General features: G+C 39.4%; 1 protein-coding gene across 1 annotated transcript in view; it reads right to left on the bottom strand.

Annotated features, from left to right (window-relative positions):
• The window catches only part of LOC143259161 (uncharacterized), a 217,426-nt gene that overhangs the window by 3,142 nt on the left and 192,323 nt on the right, over positions 1-21,961 (bottom strand). The gene's annotated exons all lie outside the window — the stretch shown is intronic.

Raw genomic sequence — 21,961 nt, 5'->3', positions numbered from 1 at the left:
TTTTTTTCCCCTCTTTCTCTTTCATCCTTCCATCTTCTGCCCGTTGTCCGTCTCGCTTTCTTGTCTTACCCTTGCTCCCTCTTTTTCCGCCATGTCGTCTTCGCCCGTTCTTTTTCTCGTTCCCTCCGTCCCGTTCCCGTTCTCGATCTCTTTCTCCGTCGACGGAGCGCGGTTATATTTTCTTTCTCCGACGCTACCTCTCTCGTGTGCCCTCCCCTCCAACCCCGCGCGACGCCCCCCCCCTTCCCTCCGCCCTCTGCATCCTAGGCCCCCTCGTTCCGCCCCGCGCCTTGCTTATTCACTTCGAACGTAATTGTCGCGCTCTTTTCCGTCCAAGTAACCGTGCGCGCCTGCCGTAATAGCGTGTACACACGTTTACGTGCGGCGCGGCTCGGCTCGGCGCTCGGCCGTGCCCCGCGTCCATGTGTCCCCCTCGTACATGTGTGCGCGTGCATACGAGAGCGCGATCGGTGTGCGCGCGCGCGCGAGAACCGCACACAGTGTCATCGACGAATGCACGCGGGCAACTATTGCGAGCGTGTTGTCATCGTCGTCGTCGTCGTCGTTTTTCGTTGTTTCTCTCGTATTATATCCAGCGCGCACCCAGGTGCCTGCCTCGGAGAGGTTAGGCGCATCGCGGATGAACACCCGATGATCCTCGAATTTCACCTGATCGCTCCGAAGCAACGTCGGGCGGGAACCATTGTATAACCGTCGCCGCGTATATCGACGGCGGTCCCGTGCTCGAGCCGTGATCGCGAGCGGAAATCGTCCTCTTTCACCAACAAACGGAGAATCGACGCGTCGCCGGGTCTCTCGATTCGAGCACGATACCGCCTCCGTTCCATAGTTGTTACGTAACCACTTAAAAATATGTACACTTAATTACACGGGCGAACAGAAAAGCGTATACATGTATACATAGATACAGGGTGTCCCGAAAATGTCTCGCAGGTAATTCGAAGCAAGTTTGTCCTTGGAGAAAATGCGATCCGCAGCTTTGTTTACGAATTATTAACGAGAAAGAGCGCCCAATGAGAGGTGTGAGGTATATGCTGGCGCAGGGCGGTCGAGCCAATGGGGCGGAACCGGACTTCGTGCGCTCATTGGCTCGGCCGCCGAGCGCTGGGCGAGCTCGCCTCTCATTGGTCAGCGTTTTTCGTGAATAACTCGTGAACGAAGCCACGGGTCGCGTTTTCGCTGAGGAAAAAGTTACCTGGAATGATCCCAGGAACTTCTCATTTCAGGTTTGCGAGACATTTTTCGGACATCCTGTATATATATAGCAAGCAGCAGTGTCACAGCGAGCAGGCGAGAAAGAGCAGCAAGCTCGCGAAGCAAGAATTTCGGAAGCAGAAAAACGGTCGTACCTTCGGCGGATCGATTTACATTCCGACATGTATGTATGTACGTATATGTACATATATACTATATATATATATATATATATATAGTAGTATAGTAGTAGTAGTATATATATAGTATTATATATATATATACTATATATACTACTATTGTATATATATATACGTACGCTAGACTAGATACACGCGGATTTGATGCGACCGTAGCTCGTCGTCGTGGTTGGATTAGGAAAGCTTAGTCAGCTTTTATAAGCCTTTTGTTTTGTCCGGTGGCGGCCGATAAGAGAATCGTTTAAACAGAGTAAACAATTTTCTATCATCTACATATCCGCGTAACGATCCGCCGTGCAAGGTAGCGACAAATGTGCGGGGGACGACGAATTTACGCCGTTTTATGTGCCGTACCACCGTCCCGGCGAATTACATCCACCGTTTATTTTAATGAACCGAACAATAGAATGGAAGTACGCGCGACGTGTATACTACTCTGCAAATGCGAATCGAATAATTCAATGGAGCCGATTCAACGCTGGATTCACGGGATATTACGTGAAAATGACGGGTCACTGATTTTTTGATGCGATCATATAATATAATGATATAATATACGATCATATAATAAAATATAATATAATATACGATCATATAATATAATAATAATATAATATATGATCATATAATGTAATATAATATAATATACGATCATATAATATAATAATAATATAATATACGATCATATAATATAATAATATTATAACATAATATAGATCATATAATATAATAATAATATAATAAAATATAATTACGATCACTCGTACCGTAAAGATACGTTTATCAGTTATTTAATCAATTTATACGTTACTAACGATAAATGTTACAATAAAGCTTCTCCAAAATCAGAATATCGTTACCTTTATAATTACCAATATAAAACAGCTATTTTTCGCGGCCGGTAGTAAATCTAGCGTTAACGCTAAACCCCGCGGAGCCGTTCGAAACGAATGATTTCAACATTTCGTATCGTAAAATTGCCGAGATTACGAAGACGCTTTCGTGGAAAATGTTCGAATAAATTCTGCCAATCTGAAGCGTTCGTTGTGACAGAAATTAAGCGAGGTCTAAATAAATTCGCTGTTATCGTTCTTGCGCAGCAACAACGTACATTCGTCGCTGGAAACGCGCGCGGCAGGTTTTGCGTTAAAACAGTGAATTCTTTGTTCGCAGCCGCGGACGTGTTAGTCGCGGATCTCTCGGTCGCAGAGAGAGAGAGAGAGAGAGAGAGAGAGAGAGAGAGAGAGAGAGAGAGAGAGAGCGCCGCGGCCGAAAAAGCGAAGCGAGAAGCGTTGCGGGATAGATTGTTAATTAAGAAGCCGAGGGAGGAGATCGATCGATTAAATAATATCGATATAATCGATCAACCGGTAAAGCCGGGTCTGGTGGAAAAGCGATAAGGTCGGGTAAAATCGGAGAAGCAACAGCCGCTTTCCCTTTAAAAGATTGACCGTCGACCGAAAGATTGCTTATCATAAAAATACAATAAAACTGCTATTAGAAAGGAAGCTTAAGAAACGAAGCTTCCCGAATGATTCATTTTTGTTTACGAGCTGAGAGACAAAATGAAAGAATTTTGCTGCATTAGACACTTATTAACAGACAATTTGGAGGCTTGCGGCTCGATTTTTATGGTCACCGATTGCCAACAACTATAAAAACGTGCCGGGAGGCTCCGAATTGTCTATTAATAATTGTACAGCAAAATTCTCTCGAATTGTCCCTCAGCTAGTTGACTATAAAAAACGAGCCGCGTGGCTCCAAATTGTCTATTAATAATTATCTGTACTGCAAAATTCTCTTGAATTGTCCCTCAGCTAGTTGACTATAAAAAACGAGCCGCAAGGCTCCAAATTGTCTATTAACCCTTTGTACTCGAATGGCGACTCTGAGGCGCCACTAAAAATTGGTGTACCATTTTTCAAAATCATTCTAAGCGCATCGGACTAGTTTCTACTTGAAAAGAAACTATTAAAATTGCATTGTACTCGTCAACAGGCCCAATTTCATGTGCATAAGTCGCAATAAATTATATGAAATAGAACTACTGTAGATCAGAAATCATGTTTTGGATATCGAATTCGAATAGCTTCGACCGCAAAGGGTTAATAATTGTCTGTACAGCAAAATTCTCTCGAATTGTCCCTCAGCTCGCTGACTATAAAAAACGAGCCGCGAGGCTCCAAATTGTCTATCAATAATTGTCTGTACAGCAAAATTCTCTCAAATTGTCCCTCGGCTCGTTAACTACAAAAAACGAGCCACGAGGCTCCAAATTGTCTATTAATAATTGTCTGTGCAGCAAAATTCTCTCGAATTGTCCCTCAGCTCGCTGACTATAAAAAACAAGCCGCGAGTCTCCAAATTGTCTATTAATAACTGTCTGTACAGCACAATTCTCTCAAATTGTCCCTCAGCTCGTTGACTATAAAAAAAGAGCCGCGAGGCTCCAAATTGTCTATTAGCCCTTTGCACTCGAATGGCGACTCTGAGGCGCCACCAAAAATTGGTGTACCATTTTTCAAAATCATTCTAAGCGCATCGGACTAGTTTCTACTTGAAAAGAAACTATTAAAATTGCATTGTACTCGTCAACAGGCTCAATTTCATGTGCATAAGTCGCAATAAATTATATGAAATAGAACTATTGTAGATCAGAAATCATGTTTTGGATTTCGAATTCGAATAGCTTCGACCGCAAAGGGTTAATAATTCTCTGTACAGCAAAATTCTCTCGAATTGTCCCTCAGCTCGTTGACTATAAAAAAAAACGAGAGCCACGAGGCTCGAACAATCGTATCTCCTCTTCTCAAATTGTCCATTTTCGTTCAAAATCGGAAGCAACAGCCGCTTTCCCTTTAAAGAGCCCCCTTTCTACTTTCGGCTGGCTCCGGCGTTTACGCAACAAGTGAGCCGAACCTATTTAACGATGACCCCTTAAAACGCACGCCCCGGCCACGTCACGAGTTTATCGTGAAAAGAAGAACCGCGCGCGCGCGAGCTTCGATCGCGCGGCCGTGTGTGTGCCGGGCTCCTCTTCCGGTTTCCCCATTGTTTGCCGGCCGATCCGAACGCGCGGCGCGGTCGCCGACGAAACGCGGGTGGCGCACCGCGTGCGCTCGCGCTTTTTTGTCCCATTTCGGAGGAAATCGGAAACGAGCGTACCTGCACGCCGGTCGTGGCCGCCCCCGACACATGCGATTCTATTTCCATCGGGGCATTGAGAAAGAATAAAGAGCCTCTCTCTCTCTCTCTCTCTCTCTCTCTCTCTCTCTCTCTCTCTCTCTCTCTCTCCCCCCCCCTCTCTCTCTCTCTCCCCCTCTCTCTCTCTCTCTCTCTCTCTCTCTCTGTGTGTGTGTGTGTGTGTGTGTGTGTGTGTGTGTGTGTGTGTGTGTGTGTGTGTGTGTTCCGTTGCGTGCGGCTCGCTCGATCACGATCGGCCGCGCGACGATGGAAACGGCCGGCGCGCGGGATCGCGCCTTTTCCAGAAATTCCGCGGCCGAAATCGTTCCACGTTCCGTCGACAGCCTCGCCGAACGAACGAACGATCGTGCCCGACGATTCCCACGGAATCGAATTCTTCCGCGTCCTAAGCGATCTAGCGTGGCTCGGTTTGTTCAGAAATTAGCGCTCGTTCAGGCGTGAACGTCGCCGCACTCGACGCATTGAGAGAAGAGATGCGGCGTTTATCAGCTTTGAGAACAATTGACTTACTATCGAATTCGAGAGATCTGATTTTGTTGGTAATTTGTGGGGTCGAGGGTAATTAGTAGTTTCCTTGTTGAACGAAATCATTGCTCGCTAGAGGAATTCGTTGTCCTCGAATTGCTGCGTTTAGCAATTCGAGGACAACGAATTTCACTCTTCTCTCACGAATGATCCCTCAAAATTTATGTTCATTGGTAAATGGAGGGCCCGGAAAAATTGAGTCATTGAGAGTCATCTCGTTCAGTGAGAATTAATTCGTTTATTAATTTGAAGAAAGTCGACTGCTCATCTGTCTGAAAGGATCTCGCAAAATCTACCTTATTGGGGAAAGATCTCCTAAAATCTATCTTTATTGCTAGATGGAGGTCCCAGAAATATTGAGTCATGGTTTCTAGAAATGATCGGTAAGAATCATTCGGTGCTCGTTCAGCGGGAATTAATTCGTTTATTATTTTGAAGAAAATCGATTGCTCATCTGTCTGATAGGATCTCGCAAAATCTACCTTATTAGGGAAAGATCCCCCAAAATCTACCTTTATTGCTAGATAGAGGTCCCAGAAATATTGAGTCATAGTTTCTAGAAATGATCGGCAAAAATCATTCGATGCTCATTCAGCGAGAATTAATTCGTTTATAAATTCGAAGAAAATCGACTGCTCATTCGTCTGAAAGGATCTCGCAAAATCTACTTTATTGAGGAAAGATCCCCTAAAATTTATCTAAATATAAATACAAATCAAATATATAAATCAGGGTAATAAATAATAAATATAAATCAAAATATATAAACAAGGGTAATACATAATATATATAAATCGAATAATAAATATAAATATAAATCAAATATATAAATCAGTATAATAATATAATCAATATTATATATTTTAGTAATAATATATTATTATATATATATATAATATATTATATTAGTAATAATATATTATTATATATATATAATATATTATATTAGTAATAATATATTATTATATATATATAATATATTATATTAGTAATAATATATCAGTATAGTAATATAAACAAATAACATCAATCATATACAAATAATAAATATAAATACAAATCGAAAAACAATAAAATCACTTGTAAATCAAGTAATAAATAATAAATACAAATCAAACATCTGAGAACAAATATCTTTCACGCGATATAAAAATTGGAAACGTGTTTTCACAGCGAGAACTTGTACGACACGAGGAACCGCGTGCGTATTCAACGATCGGAATCGTCTCCCCGGAATGTTTTATAGGTCACGAGACGTTAAGGTTCGCGCGCGCATGTCGGCCGAAAAAAAAAAAATGAAATTACGTTTTTGCTTGTTAGAAATTCCGTCCCCGGAATTGACCGGCGCGGCGCGGCGCGGCGCCGCGGCGAGAAATAGGTTACGATCGCAAGAACCGTGTGTGTCGGGCCACGTTTTCGTGATTTTTCGTTCGTGCGCGACGTCGACGGGGCCGTACAAGAGAGAAGCGAGAGTCCCGCGAGCCGTGGAACGAAAGGGAAAAGGGCCGCGGCCGCGGCCGCGGCGGCGCGCGGCGCGCGGCGCGGCCGAAAGGGCGGAAGAACCGACGAAAGAAAGTGAAAGCTGTGACCCAGAAACTCTGGAAATGTAAATGGCGCGCACACCGACACGTTCGGGAATTATAAATCATTATACCGAGGGTTCTACCAGTTTCGACACCCGATAAACGCGACGATTTCGTTAGAACCGGTGTCGAACGCGGCCCGCGGAGCCTCCGCGACACGAAAGGGGGATATAAACGACGAGAAATCGCCCCGTGATCCCCGGGAACGTCTTCGTGGACGTACCCTGATTCCATCGGAGACGACCTGCATCGCGTTTTCCATTCATAATCGAGGCATAGCCTCGATTATCCCCGATATCAGAATTCTCCCCCGTCCAAATGCAGCCGTCGAGAAATGAGGAGTTTATTTTTAAAGTTGTATAAGTTACTTTGCTTTTAAGTCGATGTATTTAAGGGTTTGCGTTTTAACACGTTTAAAAATATATAATAATATATATATATATATATATATATATATATATATATATAAATATATAATATTTAGTATTTATATATATTTAATACATAATATTTAGTATTTATATATATTTAATATATATATATAAATATATAATATTTAGTATTTATATATATTTAATATATATATATAAATATATAATATTTAGTATTTATATATATTTAATATATATATAAATATATAATATTTAGTATTTATATATATTTAATATATATATATAAATATATAATATTTAGTATTTATATATATTTAATATATAATATATAAATATAATAACTTTCGAGAAGATTTACTTGTATTTGTTATCTCAGGACACTGATATTTTTCTCAGTATAAATAATTTCGTATAAACATTAAAAAATCACCACTTTTCACATTACGGTAAAGTGACTTATGCCACTTTCAAAATAAACGGCTCAAATATCGCGGACAACTTTCAACCCCTTGAACCGCAACAACGAGTCGGTCTTAAAAATATAGGTGAATCTCAAAAACGAAAGAAAATATATAATTTAACGATGTCTAATAGCAGCTTTATTTCATTTAAGTAATTTGTAATTTTTACTTAATTTAATTTTAATTTTTATAGAAGCAATCTTTCGGTCGATGAATCTCAGAATCGACAGAATCTTTCCCTAATTTTGATTTCCGTGAAATGACGCGCAGAACTGATAATTTTCACGAAGATCCGCGTTTTATTAACTCTTTGCACTCGAGTGAAGACTCTGAGGCACCACTGAAATTTGTTACATCGTGTTCTAAGATAATTCTTAAATTAACAAAGTTTAGATTTAAAAACAATTGTTAACAGTGTAACCGTTGCGTAAGTCGCAAGACTGAATTTCGCATGCATAAAATGCACTTTGTCATATAAAATGAAAATACTACGAATCAGAAAAATTATTTTAGATTTACAGTTAAAATAGCTTCGAGTGCAAAGGGTTAATAGTTCATTCTAAAACGAAAGAAAGCTCGATATTTCCGGTATCGAAGTCCCGAAACGAGAGTGAAGAAGCACGAGAAACGCGGACGTGCAATTCAGCCCTCCTTAATTAAATTGTTCCAACGAACATTTCTGATCATCCAAAAAATGAATAATTTGGGAAGCTTCATTTTTTGGATAATCAGAAACGTTCCTTAGGACAATTGAACTAAGGAGGGCTGAACTGCGCGGCCCTTTTTCTTTTTTCACTGTCTTTCGTTGCTCTCGTTCGGAGACTTCGATGACAGAATAATTGAGTTTTATTTTCGTTTTAGAATGAACGATTAATAGACTGCGAATCTTCGTGGAAATTTTCATTTCCGCGCGTTATTTCACAAACATCGGAATTAGAGGAAAGATACTTTCGTCGACCGAAAGATTGCTTATCATAAAAATACAATTAAACTGCTATTAGAAAGGAAGCTTAAAAATTGAAGCTTCCCGAATGATTCATTTTCGTTTACGAGCTGATGGACAATTTGAGAGAAGTTTGCTGCATAGACAATTATTAACAGACAATTTGGAGCCTTGCGGCTCGTTTTTTATAGTCACCGATTGTCAACAACTAAAAAACGAGCCGCGAGGTTCCAAATTGTCTATTAATAATTGTACAGCAAAATTCTCTCAAATTGTCCCTCGGCTCGTTGACTATAAAAAAAGAGCCGCGAGGCTCCAAATTGTCTATTAACCCTTTGCACTCGAATGGCGACTCTGAGGCGCCACTAAAAATTGGTGTACCATTTTTCAAAATCATTCTAAGCGCATCGGACTCGTTTCTACTTGAAAAGAAACTATTAAAATTGCATTGTACTCGTCAACAGGCTCAATTTCATGTGCATAAGTCGCAATAAATTATATAAAATAGAACTACTGTAGATCAGAAATCATGTTTTGGATTTCGAATTCGAATAGCTTCGACCGCAAAGGGTTAATAATTCTCTGTACAGCAAGATTCTCTCGAATTGTCCCTCAGCTCGTTGACTATAAAAAACAAGCCGCGAGTCTCCAAATTGTCTATTAATAATTGTCTGTACAGCAAAATTCTCTCGAATTGTCCCTCAGCTCGTTGACTATAAAAAAAGAGCCGCGAGGCTCCAAATTGTCTATTAGCCCTTTGCACTCGAATGGCGACTCTGAGGCGCCACTAAAAATTGGTGTACCATTTTTCAAAATCATTCTAAGCGCATCGGACTCGTTTCTACTTGAAAAGAAACTATTAAAATTGCATTGTACTCGTCAACAGGCTCAATGTCATGTGCATTAGTCGCAATAAATTATATAAAATAGAACTACTGTAGATCAGAAATCATGTTTTGGATTTCGAACTCGAATAGCTTCGACCGCAAAGGGTTAATAATTCTCTGTACAGCAAGATTCTCTCGAATTGTCCCTCAGCTCGCTGACTATAAAAAACGAGCCGCGAGGCTCCAAATTGTCTATCAATAATTGTCTGTACAGCAAAATTCTCTCAAATTGTCCCTCAACTCGTTGACTATAAAAGAACGAGCCACGAGGCTCGAACAATCGTGTCTCCTCTTCTCGAATTGTCCATTTTCGTGCGCAATCTGAGCGCGAACACCGAACGAGACCGAAACGTCACGCACCGGGCAATCCTTTCTGCCCGGTCCAGGACGGAATTACGCGATCATTATCGGCATTACGCTATTTCTAGGTCAATTAGCATCGCGCTGATCCTTTAAACGCTCGTAGGCGAGCAGCAGCCAGTGTCGCGGCGGGCACACGCGGAATTGCGGCTATCGGAAGTAATTTACCTCTTGACGGAGAGACCGAGAGCTCCGCGAGGAGCTCTGTTTACAAGCGTTTCCGTCTTTCCGTGTCGTCGTCGTCGTCGTCATCGCGCGGAAACGTCGCCGATTATGTTTATACGTCGCACACGGTGCCGCAGATTTTCGGAATGCCTTTTCGTTCGTTCGTTCGCGTAACTTTCGCAAATTCCGCGCGGCGCGGTCGAAACTGATGCCGACGCGTCTTCGTACTTCGGTCCGGAATAGTGTTATTAATTTTAATATTAATCCTTAGGGGACCAAAACTATTTATTTGCAGTTTACACACTGCCAAGACCAGTCTGTTTTTTCTCAGACGAAGAGAAATTTTGTACTGAAAATTTTTCTATCAAATATAGATAGATCTCAATATAGATGGATTTAAAAAACGAGAGGAAACGTGTAAATTAACGATATCTAATAGCAGTTTTATTTTATTTAAGCAATTTGTAAATTTATTTTATTTAACCCTTAGGGGACCAAAACTATTTATTTGCAGTTTAAACACTGCCAAGTCCAGTCTGTTTTTTTTCAGACGAAGAGAAATTTTGTACTGAAAATTTTTCTATCAAATATAGATAGATCTCAATATAGATGGATTTAAAAAACGAGAGGAAACGTGTAAATTAACGATATCTAATAACAGTTTTATTTGATTTAAGCAATTTGTAAATTTATTTTATTTAACCCTTAGGGGACCAAAACTATTTATTTGCAGTTTAAACACTGCCAAGTCCAGTCTGTTTTTTTTCAGACGAAGAGAAATTTTGTACTGAAAATTTTTCTATCAAATATAGAGAAGAGATATTCATTTTTTAAAAAAATAAAACTTCCTTGATATATTTTCATCGAAACAATCGTGCCTATAATTCCAATGTTTCCTACCAGATTTTACGGTTTTATTGATTTCTGCCGCTTACCACCACTCAAGGGTGCAATTTAATTGTTCTGTCGATTTTGTGTGTTTGATAGTTATTCTATTTTATTCAATCTACAAGCTTTCATAGATCTTACGTTTTTTTAAAAATGAATCCTTAACCCTTAGGGGACCAAAACTATTTCCAGTTTACACACTGCCAAGTCCAGACTGTTTTTCAGACGAAGAGAAATTTTGTACTGAAAATTTTTCTATCAAATATAGAGAAGAGATATTCATTTTTTAAAAATAAAACTTCCTTGATATATTTTCATCGAAACAATCGTGAATATTCTTCCAATGTTTCCTGCCAGATTTTGCGGTTTTATTGACTTCTGCCGCGTGTATGGCGTCATTGGACCGTTAAGGGTTAATTAACCGCGATCTAATCGTTAGGCTGCGGTTTGCACGTATTTACGACGAAACACAGTGGGCGAAATTTTGAAGTAGTAAAGATTTCATAAATATCGTAGGGTGTTTATTATTTTATTTGGAGTCTGCGAACGTTGTCAAGAAGGGAAATCTTTTATCAAAAATTTTATTATCAAAAATTCTTATTGTAATTGAAATTTCTAATAACAATCGAATACAATATAAAAATGTTGCATTTAAATTTCTTTTAGAAATTCACCACAATTTCAATTTCCAATAAAACTTGATTGCGATATGAAAATGTACGTTCAAATTTCTCTTAAGAATTCTTATTATAATAAAAATTTTTAATAACAATCGATTATAATATAAAAACGTTGCATTCAAATTTCTTTTAGAAGTTCACTACAATTTCAATTTCCAATAAATCTTGATTGCAATATAAAAATGTGTGTTCAATTTTCTCTTAAGAGAATTCTCATTATAATTGAAATTTTTAATAACAATCGATTACAATATGAAAACGTTGCATTTAAATTTCTTTTAGAAATTCATTACAATTTCAAGTTCCAATAAAACTTGATTGCGATATAAAAATGTACGTCCAAATTTCTCTCAAGAATTCATTATAATTGAAATTTCTAATAACAATCGATTACAATATAAAAATGTTCCATTTAAATTTCTATCAGAATTTTATTACACTTTCAATGTCCAATAAAACTTGCTTTCAATATAAAAAAGTGCGTCCAAATTTCTCTTAAGAATGCATTATAATTGAAATTTCTAATAACAATCGATTACAATATGAAAACGTTGCATTCAAATTTCTTTTAAAAATTCACTACAATATAAATTTCCAATAAAACTTGCTTTCAATATAAAAAAGTGCGTCCAAATTTCTCTTAAGAATGCATTACAATTAAAATTTCCAATAACAATCGACAGCATTAAGAAAATGAACGTACGAATTTCCATTAAAAATTCATTATAACTCGAATCGACGATAAGAATAGATTAAAATCGACACCGGCCATTCGATGGCACGCTACGTTTCATGTAGATAACGGCAGATGCTACTTTCCGATAAGACGTCACGCCCCCCCCCCCCCGTGTATAATAACACGCTGAACAAGCGCGATCGGCAAGATTTCCCGGCGACAATGCGTAACCGTGCATTTCGATCGCGGCTGATCGAAATTTTATCTCGCCGCGATAAAGGTCTACGGCACGGTTCAATTTTATCGATGGAAGAACAGACGCGGCGTCTGATTCGATAGTGCACGCACAGGTCGTTTTAATTAGCGCACCGGTTCTCCCGTTCGCGAAACGATAATAAACCGGCACGCGACCAAAACCCGCGTCCAATAATCTAATAACGCGGAATCCTCATAAACTGAGCCTTCGGACGCGCCGCCGCCGACACAGGCAATATTTAACTCTCGGTATACACTCGGCTGGTCGAACGTGTGTGCGCGCGAGCGCGCTCTCCCTCTCTCCCGCGCGCTTAGATCAATTATGTCAGAGGCTCGTAAATGTATTCAGGATAGAAACGAAAGTAATCTTACTTTCGTAGATCGAGCAGCGTTAGAAGATGGAATGTCCGTATGTATATTAACGTCGTTCTGTCTCTCGTTTGAGAGAGAGTGAGAGAGCGAGAGAGAGTGTGAGAGAGAGAGAGAGAGAGAGCGCGCGAGAGGCAGCGCGAGAGACAAAGCGGGAAAAAGAGAGAGCGCGAAAGAGAGCGAGAGAAAGAGAGCGAGAGAGAGAGCGCGAGAGATAGAAAGAGAGAGAAGAGAGAGAAGAGATAGTGAGAGAAGAGAGAGAGAGAGAGAAGAGAGAGCGAGAGAAAGAGAGAGAGAGACAAAGAGAGAGATGAGAGAAGAAGAGTGAGAGACGAGAGAGAGCGAGAGAGAAAAGAAAAGAGAGAGAGAGAAGAGACAGCGTGAGAGAAAAGAGAGAAAAGAGAGAGAGAGAGAGAGAAAGAAGTATGTCTAGCGGCAGATCACTATCTCGGCATTAGTTATGCAGGCACGATATCTATAATATCGTAATATTCGACGCTAAGAATATGAGACTGATGCGATCTCTCTCTTTGTCTCTCTCTCCGTCCCTCTTTTTCTGCGGCGCGTCTCTCTTTTTCTTTTTGCTCTCTCTCCTACTCCGAACAACGTGTCTCGGTGTGTGAAGTGTGCCAAGGACCGCCCCACTCCGCAATCCCATTTTCGAAACTAAAAGTAAAATCTAACTCATTGTGCTGTTATACACAGGGAGGCCCGTTACCGTAACACATATATTTTCGTCGTGCCGTCACCGTGGAACTGTCGAATTCATTTCGGGCGACGTGAACCGAATGCGAACAGGAGCGCGCGCACGACAACGAGAGAGGCCCGGGGTCCTCTCCGGTCGGAAAGCGTCTAGGCGGCCCGGCCTCGAGTACGATCGAGAAGTTACATAGCAGGTCAGCCGCGTCCTTATCGATCCCGGCGGGGATCCACGATTATTTTTCCGGGAGTCGCGCGATACGCGAAACGCCGCGGCGGGACGCGACGCGACCCGACGGGACGCGACGCGTTGCCAGCGTGGGCGTGCGACGCGCGCGCTTCTTTTTTTTCTCCTCTCTGTTCGAGCGTGCCTCCTCGGATCTCGTTTTTTCTTTGCGAAACGATCCCCGGAGCCGTTTTCGCCGGCGAGGATTGCGTAAACGATCGTCTTCTTCTCCGGTGTCCCGGGCCCGGCGAGAGATGAAAAAAGAACGAGAAAATAGAAGAAGAGGGAGACAACGACGACGACGATGACAACGGTGGAATACGAAGAAGAACGGGGAACAGGCGAGGGAGACGAAGGAAGAGCGGGGAGGGAGAACGCGAGAAAGAGAGAGGATTGTTTCATCCACGAAATGCGAACTGGCGTTTTGCAGGCCAGTTCGCACGTCCTTGACACACTTACCCACATGGGATATCGCGAGACCACGTGTGTAACTGTGTGCATTTAACGTGTGCATGCGCGTGCACCTACACGCTCGCCTGCACACGGAGACGAACGGAGGACGCATACACCGCGCCGCGGACCCTCCTCCCCCTCCTCCTACTACTCCGCCGCCTCCCTCCCTCTCCGCCCGTGTCCCGCGTAGTAGATGCGCGAAGCTCGACGCTACCGCCGCCGCCGCCCCCCGCCCCTTCCGCCGGCCGCGGCGGTGTGCGTGTAACGTGCGCGGCGTACGTTACGACGCATAACGCACGCACACAGCCGGCCGGGACGGACGGCACACGGACACAGGAAGATCCCGAGCGACGAGCGCCGCGCGTGCGCGGCGTCTCAGCGTGCGGATCCGCCGCGTTCTATGGCAAAGGACGCGTAGACCAGTTTCGCTGTGTAGAAGTGCAAGGATGTACCCCTTGGCGCGCTTGTGTAAGCGCGTACATCCGACTACGTGTGCCTCCGCGTACGCGTCTACGTCTCTCTCACTCTCTCTCTCTCTCTCTTTCTCTCTGCAGATGTGTGTACGTGCGATGGCCATGTGTATACCCCAGACGACCCTCTCGGTGCTCGTCGTCTCCCATTTTTATTACCTTGCAACTGGGACACACGATGGAATTCGAAATGGACCTTAAGCCGCGATCGCGCGCCGCGAAATCCGGGCGCGAAACATGCCGGAACGTGTCCGCCCACTATCGCCCCGACTTATCTCTCTCTCTCTCTCGCTCGCTCTCGCTCTCGCCCCGCGAGATAACGATACCGTCGTTATAGATTCGCACTTGTGCCTACCGTTCGCGCGAGCCGCGACTTTTTTCTTCCCGTTCGATCGTGGAACGCGGGACAGGATCGGTTTCCCATCCCTCCGGCGATTTTCGTTGCGGTCGCGACCGCGTTTTTCGCCGCGGTTTTCGCCGCGATTTTAATGCTGGTGATTTTACGGACGACCCGAAATCGGCTAGTTTAATTGGGTAATTGTAATGGCAATTTCACTGGGATTTCAACGATGGGCTTCTGCGGAACTTTGAATATTATCTGATGATGCGAGAGTGAGAGTAACGAAGAGTTAATTCGGATTATAATTTGCAATATTGACCGCGATTTTAACGATGGATTTATGGAACCCTGAACGAACAATATTTTATAGCGTTTCGTATGGGTGACGAGCATCGATTGCGATTACTATATTGCAGATTTGACGTATTTATTATAGAAATGTAGTGTATATTGTAGTACATATTAGTATATTATATATACTATATATAGTATATATTATAAATAGTATATATACTATATTTAGAATATATTATATAAATAGTATATATACTATATTTAGTATATATTATATGTACTCTATTTAGTAAATATACTATAAATAATATATATATATATATATATATATTATACTATTTACTATTATACTATTATAAAAATAGTAAATACATATACTATATATAGTATATATTGAAAATACTAAATAGATACTATATATAGTATATATTAAAAATAGTAAATACATACTATATATAGTATATATTATAAATAGTATATATATATATTATATATTATATAAATATACATAGGATATATAGCATATATTATAATATAAATATAGTCTTCATATACTAACATTATTAAATGAAGAAATACATTGTCGTCTATCCTCTGTTTCTCACAATTATCATCACAGAAATATTTAACTTTGCACACAAAGATCCGCGATCCAATGATTAGCATGATCCAATAGCAATATTGTCTATGATTTTTGCACAATGACTTTTTTACGGAGCCCAAAAGCAGCTATTTTATTTTACTTCGTAAGATTAAAAAGCGTCGATTACGATTACAATTACAACGATCGTGAATCGAACGATTTGGATCGCGCCATTGTTTTAGGCGATCCGGGAATTTCGCGTTCACCGCGAGCATAAAAAAAAGGTAACTACGTTTTTCTAGAATTTGCAATTGTTCCTCACTTTTCTTCGAAAACGTATGGGTTTCGAGGAACTGAAGGACGTTTTTGACCCCCGCGTTGATTTTGGCAGCAAGCCTTGGCAGTGATCGAGCGTTCCTCGGATGAAAAATAACTAGGGACACTCTTGCCTAGCTACAAGTTTTCTGAACACACGTGTTCAACCCCTTGTCGTGCCATTTTCTTCACAGCTGCTGCTGCTGCTTGCTACTTTCGATTGTAATAATTTCGTAAAATCGAGAGGTTTTTGGTGGTTCGTGCATTACTTAATACTTTATTGTCTATACTTTAGTATTTATTTATTTATTTATTGTATTATTTAAAGTTTAGTATTTATTTATTATATTATTTAAATTTTATTATTTACTTGTTATTATGTAAACTATACTATTTAAACATACTGTAAATATACTATTCAAACTTTATTATTTATTTATTATTGTGTGAACTATATTATTCAAACTTTATTATTTATTTATTTATTATTATATGAACTATACTATTTAAATTTTATTATTTATTTATTATTATATAAACTATATTACTTAATCTTTATTATATGAACTATATTACTTAAACTTTATTATTTATTTATTGTTACATAAACTATATTATTTAATCTTTATTATTTATTTATTATTATATGAACTAGATTACTCTTGAACTTTATTATTTATCTATTGTTACATACTATTAATTTTTCATTATTTCTATATTTCGCTTCATACTATAAATATATAAATAATAAAGTTCTAAAACTATTCAAACTTTATTATTTATTTATTATTGTGTGAACTATATTATTCAAACTTTATTATTTATTTATTATTATATGAACTATACTATTTGAATTTTATTATTTATTTATTATTATATAAACTATATTACTTAATCTTTATTATATGAACTATATTACTTAAACTTTATTATTTATTTATTATTATATGAACTATATTACTTAATCTTTATTATTTATTTATTATTATATGAACTATATTACTTAATCTTTATTATTTATTTATTATTATATGAACTATATTACTTGAACTTTATTATTTATTAATTATTACATAAACTCTATTATTTAAACTAGAATATTTACTTAATACTATTAACTTTTCATTATTTCTATATTTCGCTTCAAACTTTGAGCCTTGAAACAGAACTCAATTCGTTCCGCTCTTTCATATAAAATAATATCGTCCCAAAAAAAAATCAAATCTTAAATCTCAAATCTCAATATCTTAAAGCAAAAAGAATTATATTTATCGCGTGCCTAGATTTCACTCGATCGTCCAAATAGAGAAAAGAGAGAGAAAAGAATTTTACTCAAACTCGAAAAGAAAAAAAAAGATCAAACGTAATAAAACATTCGTACTTAACAGGTTTTCAACTTCTCCGTTTCGTCGACGTTCGTTCGACGAACTGCGCGATTCGAAAAACTCGAGGAACACGGTCGACACCCTTCGCGACAGCAGATAGAGCGTTTCGCGAAGCCGATAACTCGCCGGGCACAATCTCAACCTAGCCGAACGCGACGCCGAGCGTGAGGACGAATTGATACCGCGAACACCGGGGACGGTCGTTTCTCATTTTTGCGAACCAGGCATAGGTGTGCCCGCATCGCGGACATTTGTGGAAAATTTTCTTTAACGAGAACCGCGCGCGTGGATGCTACACCGCGCGCCGTCGTCCGCCGTTTGTATCCGACGCCGTAAATCAAATTTCACAGTTTACGAGCAACGCCGGGTTGTTTTCTTTTTTTCGTCGAAACGCGGCGGAAACAACGAAGCCGTTCTTCAAACCCGGTGTGACACACAGTCGTTACCTCGCGGCAAAAAATAAACAACCACCACGCCGCTGTTACACACGTTATTGCCATAGAGCTAACAGATCTCTGCTGACCTAATGGCCGTGTTATCGAACAAGACGCACGCTCGGTTACCCTAGCTACTAATTAAAAACAATACGCTATCGTTCCATCCAGTCCACAATTTTCCACATCTCGCGATCAAACGTCTGCTAAGGTAAAAGCACCTACGGCGACACCCATTAATATTCGGGCACTTTTTAAAACAAAATAATTTTCTGAAAACTGGAATAAAATATTTGGACCTTTTTTTTAGATTATGGTGGGATTAGTGTACTAGATAATGACTGAACTATTTTGTTACAATTTTGCTGTTACTCGGAATGACAAAATATAATAAAAGACTACTAATTAAAAACAATATCGTTTTCTACATCTCGCGATCAAACGTCTGCTAAGGTAAAAGCACCCACGGCGACTCCCATTAATATTCGGACACTTTTTAAAACGCAGTACCATTCTTAAAATTGGAATAAACTATTTGAATATTTTTTTAGATTATAGTGGGATTAGTGTACTAGACAATGACTAAACTATTTTGTTTCAATTTTGCTATTACTTGGAATGACAAAATATAATAAAAGACTACTAATTAAAAACAATACCGTTTTCCACATCTCGCGATCAAACGTTTGCTAAGGTAAAAGCACCCACAGCGACACCCATTAATATTCGGACACTTTTTAAAACAAAATAATTTTCTGAAAACTGGAATAAAATATTTGAACCTTTTTTTTAGATTATAGTGGGATTAGTATACTAGACAATGACTAAACTATTTTGTTACAATTTTGCTGTTACTCGGAATGACAAAATATAATAAAAGACTACTAATTAAAAATCGTTATAAAAAATCGCTATCGTTTCATCCAGTCCACAGTTTTCCATATCTCGCGATCAAACGTTTGCTATGATAAAAGCACCCACGGCGACACCCATTAATATTCGGACACTTTTTAAAACGCAATAATTTTCTGAAAACTGGAATAAACTATTTGAACCTTTTTTTTAGATTATAGTGGGATTAGTATACTAGACAATGACTAAACTATTTTGTTACAATTTTGCTATTACTTGGAACGACAAAATATAATGAAAGACTTGAAAGTTACAAACGTTAAAAGACTGTAAAAACTACAAATTTCTTATACTTTTATTGGTCGAAAGTGTCCAAAATTGGGACAAAACTGCGATTTTTGCGATCTTTGATTTAAGTTTACTTGAATTAATTATTCTAAGTTTACTTTATAATTAATAGTTCCCAGCTCGTATCAAGGTGAACCGATTTCGGTGAAATTTTTAACACGCATGTAACATCTACAAAACCTTTTTTTTTCAAATTTTCGTTGTAGGCTCGCATAAAAAAGTTAAAAGACGAGAGTTTTTTATTTCGTTTTGTCATTCTAAGCAACAGCAAAATTTAAAAAGAAAAGCGTTCTAGTCACTGGTCGCTCTATCGCTTAAAAAAAAAATTAAAATCGCTTAACGAACTTCTAAAAAAGTTATCGCGTTTTGAAAAGTGTCCGAATATCAACGAAAGTCACTGTAATTAAAAAAAAACAACCGTCGCAATTGTAACTCCTCGAAACAGTAGCACGAATAATACAATAAAAAATAGATATATAATAATAATAATAATAATAATAATAGAATATATTATATATATATATATATATATATATATATATATATATGTATTTATTATTATATCTATTATATATATATTTATATATTCTATTATTATTATTATTATATATCTATTTTTTTATTGTATTATTCGTGATACTACTATATATATATTAAAATTAATTAATTAATTAATTAAATTATATATATATCTATTATTATTATATATATATTTCTATAATAGAAATATAATAGAAATTTGTTATAATAGAAATATATATATAATAATAATAGATATATATATATATAATTTTTCAACATTCTCCTTCGTAAAATTCACTCGAATAAAATGCCTTAAATAAAACAAATTATGTAACGATCAGCTGCAAAAAGAAATGTTTATCCGAATACGGGTGTTTTTAACAGTCGGCATCCTTGTTTCATACGCGGAGGCAGTGGCGTCACCGCGATTGTACCAGTTCGCGGAACAGGTGCGCGTTCCTCTCGATCGCGTTTTATTCACAGCGAAATTATAGTTAGTACAGTTGCATTATAAATGCAACGAAGAATTAAATAAACTCGAACAGTATCTAGCAATTCTTTTCGTCACATTATATTCGAGTTTCGGTCTCGCACAATTCATGGCAAGCAGAATCGACGTTTAACCGCGTGCACGCCTTCAAAATCGTTCCACAATAGACGACTTCTACCTGAAGAACGACGACCAGTCGGGAACGTCTAATCGACGAAAGGTGGAAAGGAATCCGTCACAATGGACAGGTCAGACCGTTTCTTAGTTTACGATTTCTTCGTTCAGATGGCACGAACGCGTTTGCCCTTAATCCGATATAATTGCGGTCAAAGCGTTACAATAACGATAATTGGCAATAAATTAGGGCTCCGTAAACTCGGCGAAAATCACGGCAGCCCGAGTGCCAAGGGTACGGTCTAAATCATCCGGTACCGAGAGGCATGCCATAATTTCTCTCGCTCCGACAATTATATTAGCCTAAAATAGTCCGTAAGCTCCGGCAGAAGGAGTCGGAATTGCGTCTCTTCCAGAATTGCCGAAACTGTCGAAATTACCGAACACCGTTCTACCTGGAGGCCCCGTCCGTGCATAACAGGCTGAACGCTAAGCGACAGTTTATCTTCGCCCTGTTGAGTTATAGGGAGGCGTCAGTCGACGCTCGCCGCAGGCAGCCGGGCCATAAATTAAGGGTGAATGTAAATATTTGGAAGTGCTGTACAGAATTATTGCGTGCAATTCTCGGCGGGGCTTCCTAGTGACCCAGTGCCCGGACGACGATCGGGGTGTCGGCGTTTTCACTTTTACGGCGACCAGAAGCAAGAACCGGCGGCGGTGCCTGGGTGCGCCGAGACTTGGGTGCCGAGTCCTGAAGTTGCGAGAGCGACACAAACAATCTCAGAGTCCGTCTTGTTACCCCGGAATCCGTAAAAGTCTCGGTAAAGCCTCGTGACAGTGAATGGCGACCCGGCCCGACCCGGCTCAATCCGGCCCGACCCGGCCCGACCCGGCCAGACCCGGTAATAAAAGCCGAACGCACGGACCCGGGCTGCTTCGAAGACCCGAAAATTTCGCCGTGAACGATCCGTGAAGAACGTCACCGAGATGAACGGATGCCGCAGAAAAAGTCAATCGGCGAGACGGTACTACGGTCCATCCGCGCTGGTCACGCGGCCAACGCTTCTTTTTCCGCAGCTGAAATTATTTTAGGGTTGCAGCGACGCTTTTATAGTTACCTCGTGGCGGGCCGTAACCTTCCGAGAAAAAAGTCGCAGCCGCGTGTCCTTTTTTCTCTTTTCCCTTTTGTTCAATTAAAGGGCGGAGGATCGAACGGCGTCGTGTCTCCGGAAAAAATTTTACGAAGCCCGTGCAATTCGTCGAATTTGGGAAATCTTCGATGTGATGAACACGGTCTCGCGTTTCAAGGATTCCCTCAACGTCGAGGCGAGGGTGCGTCGAACTTCGAGAGCCGAGAAACATTATTTTTGGGTAGAGCTTTCGAGCTATAATTTTAGGAAAATTAGTCATCGTACTTAGATTGATTTTTCGCGGAGTTATCGTCGGCCAATTTTTATCCGAAATTGTTCTCTATTTTTTTTTTTTAGTATAATTTTATTTTATAGTATATATAGTATATATTTTATAGTATATATAGTATATATTTTATAGTATATATAGTATATATTTTATAGTATATATAGTATATATTTTATCGTATATATAATATATATTTTATAGTATATATAGTATA

The sequence above is a fragment of the Megalopta genalis genome, chromosome 1, assembly GCF_051020955.1.
Source record: "Megalopta genalis isolate 19385.01 chromosome 1, iyMegGena1_principal, whole genome shotgun sequence".
Lineage (NCBI taxonomy): Eukaryota > Metazoa > Arthropoda > Insecta > Hymenoptera > Halictidae > Megalopta > Megalopta genalis.
Note: the sequence above shows the minus strand (reverse complement) of the source record. Positions and strands in the feature narration are given on the sequence as shown.